This window comes from Tupaia chinensis, unplaced genomic scaffold (assembly GCF_000334495.1).
Source record: "Tupaia chinensis unplaced genomic scaffold, TupChi_1.0 Scaffold000002_1, whole genome shotgun sequence".
NCBI lineage: Eukaryota > Metazoa > Chordata > Mammalia > Scandentia > Tupaiidae > Tupaia > Tupaia belangeri.
The window spans coordinates 2267192-2276972 of record NW_006159428.1 but is presented as its reverse complement, the minus strand read 5'-3'; the positions used below and the strand labels follow the sequence as shown (position 1 = coordinate 2276972).

At 38.2% G+C, this 9781-nt stretch overlaps 1 pseudogene; it reads right to left on the bottom strand.

Moving 5' to 3' along the window:
* Positions 1-6248: 6248 nt before the first annotated feature.
* LOC102502412 (ubiquitin-conjugating enzyme E2 L3 pseudogene) lies at positions 6249-6726 on the bottom strand (annotated as a pseudogene).
* Between the last annotated feature and the right edge of the window lie 3055 nt (positions 6727-9781).

Below are 9781 nucleotides of genomic sequence, written 5' to 3'. Positions count from 1 at the left end.
TGGCATCTCCCTTTCTTGAGATACTCAAAACAAAATTATTGAAAAAAAATGGTCTCCTCTCATTACTCTGCACAGTTAATATTAGAAATTTTAAAAAATAATGCTATTGAAATTGTTCAAAGCCCAACCATTTTCCACCTAGCACCACTGTCACCACCCTCATGTAAACCAGCAGTATTTCGGTAGTTTTATAACTGCTCTCCCTACTTCCGTCCTTGTACGTCTATAGGCAATTCTCTACTCAGTTACCACAGACATTCTGTTAAAAATAAAATCAGTTTAAAATATTGACACATTATCCCGAATTTTTCAGCAGCTTCCTACATCAACCAGAAAAGTAAAAAATCAATGCCTCACTTTGGACTGTCAGGTGCTGTGTGGTCTGGCCTCTGTAACCTCCCTAATGCCGTCATCTTTTCTCCAACCTGCTTATCCACCCTGCTCTAGCCACACTACCTTCTCTCCTGTTCCTCAATCATGCTTGGAAGCTCCTGGCTTTGGTTCTTAGCTGGAATGTATTTTCCCTGAAAGCTAACTAACCTCTTTCTGATTTCTACTCAAAATAGTCTCATTACAGAGTGGTCTATTGCCTGTATGGCGTTATGTTGTTGTTTCTTTGTTAGAATATATAGTAGCACCTATGTTTAGTAGATTTTAATGACATTGGTAAAGTTCAGTGACTATATTTTTCCAAATCAGAGTGCGTACTCTATGAGCATGAGGGTGTTTTGGTTTTGGATTATCACTACTGTGTGTCTCATTTATGAGATACATGCTTTGTTCAACAGATAAGTAACTGAATTGACTATACTCAGTCTTAAATATATGGCTGATCGCCTAGTTTCTAGTATGATCTATCTTTTGAAGAATAAGACAGGTAAAATTAAATTATCCCAAAGCAAAATTCTTTATGCAATAATCACCATATATATCTTTATTTTAGATATTAGTATAATATACATCTTTCTAACATGCATTTTCATCATTGACTTTTTTTTTTTGGAGAGGTTTTTGCTATAGGGCGCATGCGCTCACCAGAAAGACAGAGAGAGACAGAGAGATAGAAAGTGAGAAATCACCCCCCAGGGAGAGACAGAGACATAGAAAACGAGAAATCACGCCCCAGAGGGGATGGCCACGCCGCAATCCCTTCTCCTTCATTCTCCTTTCAGGATCTTGGGCATGCACACACACGTGCCCGGCAAGAGTTTAAGCCACCAGGTCCGAGACTTGAACCACAGTTGGCTACAAGGGAGTTCAGCGACATAATCATTATGCTAACTGCTGGTCCTTTGACCTTCATTTTTTAACATATTATAATATTAAGAATGAGATTAAAATGTCACAATTTTGAATGTATACTATCTTTTAAAAATCTTTTTAAGTAGTATTTTTCTCAATATCAGTTTTCATTTCATTTTTTTCCACTATTTTATGAAGTAAGAATTAATCGAATACTTATTGACTATATTTCAATACATTCAAAGATTCAAAGACAAAGATGTTAATTCTGCTAGTGCCAGAGTCTTGGCTATAGGCAATATCATCATGCTATAACTTGATTTTCCTCAGTTGATGTACAAAAGACCAAATTTGGTTTCTACAAAAACAAATGATGAATATCAGGATATGAAAGTGCGGGCTATGAAAGAATTGAAAGTAAAGTTGTTAAAATTGAGACAATATAGCTTACTTAGTCTCCTCTAAGCACTACGGTAATGAAATATTAATTTCCTGAAGGTGCATAGTAAAGTTCAGATTCCTCTGCTTCCAGAGATATTGAGTCACCGGATTCACACAAGCCATAAAAGTCAGGGATTTCAGTAAGAAACTGAAGTGTTCCAGTCCAATAATACCTGAGACTTTAATAACACACGTGCATGAGGAAAAACATTATAATGATGCATCTATTTTTGGTAGCTAGTTGTCTTAAGGCATTGTTTATATTTCATTTCATTTGGTATTTTAAGCTTATTGACATGATTCAAAGATTTGCTTTAGCTTCATCATTGGAGGATGCTTTTCAACTGCTTGCAGAGACCTCCATTTCCTCAGCGTCGTCTTTCTAATCTTCTTGAAATGAGGAGCATGAATAATCTTTTGCCTTCATACTTACTTTTGGAGAGTGTAGATAATAGAAGTTTGTCTAGCACTGGCTTTTTAAGCCTCAGGCTACTTAGTGGCAACTTATAACTATTCCTTCCATTAGCGTGCCAGTTTCTTTCCCTCTCAAGGATAAGACCATGGTAGAGGATGCAAAGGGTGTGTTCTCTTTGAAGCCGAAACACCTACAGCAGTTAAAATATGGGTAAAATCTTGTCTTAGCAGGACTCAAATACTGTTTCAAGTTCAATGTTAAATAAAGGTTCTCCATAGCTGGAAGTTTTAATATAATTAGCTGTAGCTCAGCTTAGGCTCTATTGTAATAAGAGTGCTATTTTCCAAGACAGGAATAATCAATCAGAGTTTTCCCCTGGAGACTGTGTATTTATGTTAATATTTCTCCAGTTATGTTGTATGCATTTTCCATTTTTTGTCTTTTTAAATATTCTTCAACTAAAGTATAAAAACCCTACCAGTTTCATATATCTCAAAATGAATCACTGAGTTCAGAATAGGTCTTAGAAAAGAATAGGAAATTTTGAATTAGATTAAATACAATGAAATAGATGAACCAGCAAACCTGCTTATTTGCTGACCATTATTAGCTATTTATAAATATCTCTTGAAGTTATATAAGTTAATTGATGCCTTAAGATATTCTAGACCAAATGAGTTTTAAAATATTTGAAAATCTCTTAGTGATCATATACTATATTCTTCTGGGTGTTATTTTTGCATGTTCTCAGTAATGATGTATCATAAGAGCCCTTGGAAAATTAACACATGTAACAATAATCAACATAATCAAAGCGAGGTCAATTAGAAGAAAACAAAACACAGTAAGGATGGAAACTTGTAAAGTTATGAATATTGGTGATCTATAGAGTGCTGTGAGGAATTTTTTTTTTTTCACAAAGCAATAATAGAACTATCCTTCTTGAACTGGTATATGCATTGGAAAGTTTTCATTTTGCTTGGTTTTAATTGAGAAGTTCAAACCTACTGGACTATTTTCCTCTGTTATCTTCACTCCTAAACAGGTGATTACTATTTCCTGGATGAAGCTGGCTATGGAAGCTCCAACCTGTAGCCTACTTTTTTTTTAGCAATCTATGCAGATAAGATTTTTTTTTTCTTTTTGGAGAGATTTTTGCTACAGGATGCATGCATTCACCAGAGAGACAGAGAAAGTAAGAAGTCACTCTTCCCTGCCCACCCCCCCCGGGTATAGTCAAGTTGCTATCCCTTCTTCATTCTCATGTTGGGATGTTGGGCACACATGCACACACATCCCACGTGAATTTCAAGCCTCTGAGTCCAGGCCTCAAACCACAGTTGGCTATGTGAGAGTCCAGAACGTTAACCACTATGCCAAGAGATTTCGATTTACCAAGAATTTTAGTAGAATGATAGGTTTGACAGGATGAGGCCCAAACTAAATCATCCACCAATTCACGAATCAGGGCAACAAGGATGAGCTTTTGGCCTAGATCTAGCTTTTGGTTCCAGACTTGGAGGTGGAGTTGGAGTCAATGTCAACTCTGCAAAGAATATTGGACCCGGAGAGGGAAGAATAATGCTACAGGATGCATGCATTCACCAGAGAGACAGAGAAAGTAAGAAGTCACTCTTCCCTGCCCACCCCCCCCGGGTATAGTCAAGTTGCTATCCCTTCTTCATTCTCATGTTGGGATGTTGGGCACACATGCACACACATCCCACGTGAATTTCAAGCCTCTGAGTCCAGGCCTCAAACCACAGTTGGCTATGTGAGAGTCCAGAACGTTAACCACTATGCCAAGAGATTTCGATTTACCAAGAATTTTAGTAGAATGATAGGTTTGACAGGATGAGGCCCAAACTAAATCATCCACCAATTCACGAATCAGGGCAACAAGGATGAGCTTTTGGCCTAGATCTAGCTTTTGGTTCCAGACTTGGAGGTGGAGTTGGAGTCAATGTCAACTCTGCAAAGAATATTGGACCCGGAGAGGGAAGAATAATTCCCTCAAGGTATGATGGACTTTTTCCCAAAGGTGAAATGGAAACTGAGTAGGTAGAAAAAGTAGACACTCATTACAAAGAATATTGTTCCAGAATTGGTCTAAGATTAGAGACAATAGGATTAATTTACTCATTGCTTTTGATTTAGTTATTATTACTATTATTTTTTAGAGAGAGATTTTTGATATAGGGCTTGTGCATTCACCAGAGATACAGAAAGAGACAGAGAGACAGAAAGTGAGAAATCACTCCCCATGGAGAATGACCACACCACAGTCCCCTCTCTTTCGTTCTCCTCTTGGGACCTTGGACACCACACACATCTGGCATGAGTTTTAAGCCACCAGGTCTGGTGGTCAAACCATGGTTGACTCTGTGTGAGTCTAGCAACATAACCATTACACCATCTGCTGGTCCCTGGGTTTTGTTTTCTTTCTTTTTTCTTAAATTTATTTTTATTTTTGGAGAGGTTTTTACTATAGGGCATGCGTGCTAGCCAGAAAGACGGAGAAAGAGAGAGACAGAAAGTGAGAAATCACCCCTCAGGGGGGGATGGCCACACTGCAATCCCTTCTCCTCCTTTCTCCTTTCGGGATCTTGGGTGCACATGCACATGCGCCTGGCGTGAGTTTAAGCCACCAGGTCCGAGACTCGAACCACGATTGAGTACATGCGAGTCCAACAACATAACCATTACACCACCTGCCAGTCCTGGGTTATTTTTTCTTTATCATAATAGTTTAATATGTTTTAGACACATCATTATTAACCCAAAGAAGAACTACAGTTCAATCTCAAAAGAAGTTCCCAATCCTTTCAGCACTAGTGTGACCACTTTAATTTTTTTTTAACCCACTCTGGTAAGAAAAGTAGGGTTAATTTATTTTTAATAAAACAAAACCTCGAATGCAAACTTCTCTGTATATAATTTTAAAAGTTATCTTACTGTTTCATTTTCTTACCTATTCAGAATTCGCTACTTGTCTTTCTAATACTGCATGTCAGATAGTATTGTTTCTCCATAAGGGTCAATCAATAAACTTTGCAAAACATTTTGAGGGAAAAAATGCTTAGATCTATTTAATATACTTAGGTTTTTCTATTGTGGAGCCACTCGTTGTCTTAATCAGGTATATTGATAATGGACCAGAGACAAGCTAGAAAATGAGCCTATCAATGAATTCGAGTACGGAAGTAGTTTAAAGGCAGGGTGATGGCAGGTGGTAAGGGTGACCAAGTCGCAAATGCTCTACTGCACATCTCCCCTGGTGGGTGCTCTCTCACTTTCTCTCCCTCTTTCATTACAGAAATTGCCTGTGCTGTATTGCAAATTAAAAAAGAAAAAGAAGAGAAAGTAATTTAATCTCAATATTTGCATTTCATTCAGCATCATAAAGCCAGACAATGATGCGAATCTATCAGTTAATTGCAGCCTTTAGACTGCATGTATTAAAAATGGGCCAAAAATACATTTAAAGATCACTAGTCTCTTACCGTAGTGACCAAAATCGTTTATTTTTTAATGCATTAAACCTATCACTGAATATTAAAATAAGAGGAAAACTGAAAAGTCATGCAGTTTAAGTCCTGTCTCTTATAAATGTATCACTCAAGAAGCATAGAGATTAATGCCTTGCCCACTGGTACACAGCTATAGCCCAGCCAGAAAATAAAGCTGAGTTGGAACTGTAGCCCATTAATTAAGGAATTCAGATCCCAGATGGCCAACTTTGGTTGGAATCCTGGTCTCAAGATCTTGAAACACGTGCTGGGTACATGTGCATGCATGCCCCAAGTCCTCCTGGGATGAAGAAATGGGAAAAAAGGATGATGGTCATGTGACCATGTCCCATAAGGGGAGTGCTAGTTTTCCTCTCTGTCTCTCTAACTGACTGACTTTCTCTAGCAAGAGCACATGCCTCTGACAATAATAGTAAACAGATTTTTTTTAAGAACATCTTAAATTTTTAATACTTTCTTATGGGTTACCTAGACCACTTTTGATAAAGAAAACTGTAGAACGTTCATAACTGGCAGAAGCAAATGCCAGGTGAAGGCATGTGTCAACTCCACAGTCCTACTTTGCCCCGAACGCAGTGTCTGAATGCACTGCTTGGGGTTTCTGCTCACACTTGCTGGAATCAATCTTGGCAGATTTTAGTCCACAGGTCACTTTCCCCATATATCTTTGTAAACTCTTCAGTCTTATCACAGCATTTTTTTGAGGTCCTTATAGTGTTCTTTGGCTAGGTTGGCCCAGATGGGGTACTCGGGCTAGGTCATTCACCAACGCTGTGAGGAACTGAATTACCTGGTTGGTTTTGGTTGCCGGCTTCCGGTTTTCAGGATTAATTACTGGCACATGGACCTGCCCCTTTTCAACAATGATTATGTGATAGATCTTTGTTTTAAATGTAATCTTCAGTGGTTTGAATGAGTACTCTGCAGGAAAGTTGATTTCAATTCTGAAGGCCCCAGTGTCATATGGAGAGTTGTCAGGAACAACAAGCCCTTGCCAAGGCAATAAATTAGCTTCATCAACCTGGATGTATGGAAGTTTTTCATTCTGCATTCATGGATTTCTTTAAGCTCCTCCAGTAGCCCTCTGCTGGCCGCCATCTTGGATCTGGTGCTGCTGCTTTCCCCAGTAAATAGAACTTTTTAGAAAGAAAACAGAGCAAAAGCCACATGTGACAGACCAGTGGTCTATGGCTTACTTAGTAATTTATGGGCATGTCGTGCCTGAAACTCTAATCGACTACAGTGTCTTTTGTTATTATTGTTGTAAAACCTGGTTCAATACATAATAATACGCAAGCCTTATAACACTAAGAAAATAAATAGATAACATGTTGAAAGAGTTAGATAAAAGGACAAAAAATATTCTAGGCCTTCCAGATGGTGTGGCTATTAAGATGGCAGGATCTCAAATGGTCAGCTATGAGTTCTGAGGCACAGACCCAGTGGTGTGAAATACACACAGGATGCATGTGCATATGTGCCCAAGATCCCAAGAGGAGAATGGAAGAGAAGTAACTGCAGTGTGGTCAGCGCCCCCGGGCGATGCTGTCTCAGTTTGTTTCTCTCACCCTCTGCATCTCTCTGGCAATTGCGCAAATCCTATAGCAAATTAAAAAAAAAAAAAAAAAAGAAGAAGAAAGAAAAGAAAATACTATTATTTAAGTCTTGGCCTTTTTTATTTATAATTTGATTACATTTACAATGAAATTATATTGTCCCCTTAGTTTTAATTTTAGCATTTGAAGGTTATGACTACTTTCACCAGAGAAATTTAAGAGTAACAGAAATTTTTCCTGTCAGGTAAATAGTATAAATAACAGAAAAATAAATTATTAGTTTATATATGAATAAAAATTTATTGTGAAAAAGCTTGTCTTTTTCATGAGTTACTGATTGATAAAGGTATTCTAACTGGGTGCTTATTTCTACACAGCAAACACTACAGTGGGTGATTATGGGGGAAAAAATGACTGTCTCTGTCCAGAAAACTCTGAAAAGTAGACCAAGGAGGAAAAACTTTACTGCAAAACAGTCTGAGAAAATTATTGAGCAATGAATAATGAAGAAAAAAATGTTTACTCAAAGCAAAGTATCATCAACATTTTGAGAAGGGGGACATTCAACAATTCAATGACACTGTATGTACACATAATGTCAATCAATCTGCTTACACTTTCTGTTGTATTTTCTAATCCACGAATCATAATACAATAGATGGAAATTTAAAAATCATGTAGAAGGAAGCTCTGATTTCTTGACCTATCATATTACCATGTAGCCTTTGTGAAATTAATACAAACTATATTCTTTTGGCATTGTATCTTACTGCTATACTGAGTGACTGGAAGTTTCCCGAACATGCCTGGTTATTTACAGCCTCCCTGGAGGCTGTTTCAACCACCCCTTACTTTTCAACTCATCTCTAGCCTCTGTTTATATACTCCTTCTCCACTTCATGACTTCCGGATTTCCAAGAAGTCCACTTACGCTTCTTGCAGCACATTAATAAAAGAGGTCACTCCTGTCAGTGTGTCTTTTTGCATCGTGGGTGTTGCCCTCACCGTGTCTGTCATACTGCCATTCCTTCTACAACACACGAGTGGGAAGGATATCTAAACACTAAGCTGATGCTCATAAGTAAGCATTACTGTTATTACAAGCTGAGCTGATGCTTACAACTAAGTCTTTTTTATTTTTTTTAATTCCACTGACCAATCCAATTGAGGAAAGAAAAAAAAAAGGAAAAAACACCAAGTCTGAACCTGATTTGTTAGAAATATCAAAAAAAAAGAAAAGAATCACCTGTGAGGCAAGGAGGATAACCTACGCTAGCCTGGAGATGAGTGGGATCCGTAATAATAAAAGCAAGATGAGTTAGACATAAGCACTGCAGCTGACAAAGTCGTGCTCCACAGGGATATGGCTTAACAATTCTGATATTGCGTAGAAGTAGACTGGATTTGAGCAACTGAGGAAATGGTGCTGCAGAGGTTGAGAACGAGCTTCCTCACTGTTGAAGTGGACATTTAAAAGTACTCAAGGAGAGAAGGCTAAATGATCCATGAGGTAATGCATCTGAGGTGGAGTCGTCGGTATGAATTTTGTTTAATTTAATGTAGATACAGGTGCCTACTTATGGAGATATGTATAGATACATGTAGAAACATGGGTGAGCATCCACGTGTTTACATGAACTTGCTTGGTGTTTATCGTAGTCTGCTTGAGCTGTTACGATAAAATCCTATGAACTTAGTATTGGGTTGTCAGAAAAGTTGGGACGCACTTTTGCAGAGAAAAATGTGTCATGGCTTTTTCGACAACCTACTATCAATAGTATAAATAGCAATTTATTTTTTATAATTCTGGATGCTGGAAGTCCAAGATGAAGGCACTGAGACGTTTGGTATCTGGTGAGGGTTTTCTGGTTTATATCAATAAGTGGCACTTTCTTGTTGTGTCTCCACGTAGTGTAATGGGCGTGGGGACTCTCTGCCCACCCAATCAGACCAATTCATAAAGGCTCTGCTGTCACAACCAAATCACCTGGATGATTAATTTCAACATATGCATTTTGGGATGGAGGCACAAGCATTCTGACCATAGCTGTGTTTTCAGGTGAGAGAGCCTGAAAGCGACGACATCTATGAACAGGAAATGCACCTAACCTCAGAATCTTGAATCTAATACCATCCTCCAATAAATGGAACCAGGGCTATTAGAGAAAGGGCTGTTTTAGTACTATGGCAGGAAATAAACAAAATGAGCCCTGAGTATCTTGTAGCACCACAAATTTAAAAAATGATTAAAATGATGGGCATATGTCAAAGTACCAAATGAATTCATCAAAAGAACACTTCGTGGTTGAAGTTGGGTCAATTGCAGCAGTAAAATCATTCAAGTAGCAGGCCAGTCCTTGATGGGGATAATTGAGGGTACTAGATCCCACATGGATGACTGCATAGCTGGAATCTCAGATTGGTAAACATGCTGGGTACATGTGCATGGGAGACCAAAATCCCTGAAGGGGGAGAGACAGAAGAGAAGAGATTGCCATGTGACCATTCCTCTTAGGGGTGACTTCTTACTTTCTCACTGTCTCTCTCTGGCAGATGCATACACTCTGGAAAAAAAAAATTTCCTAATCAAATTGTAT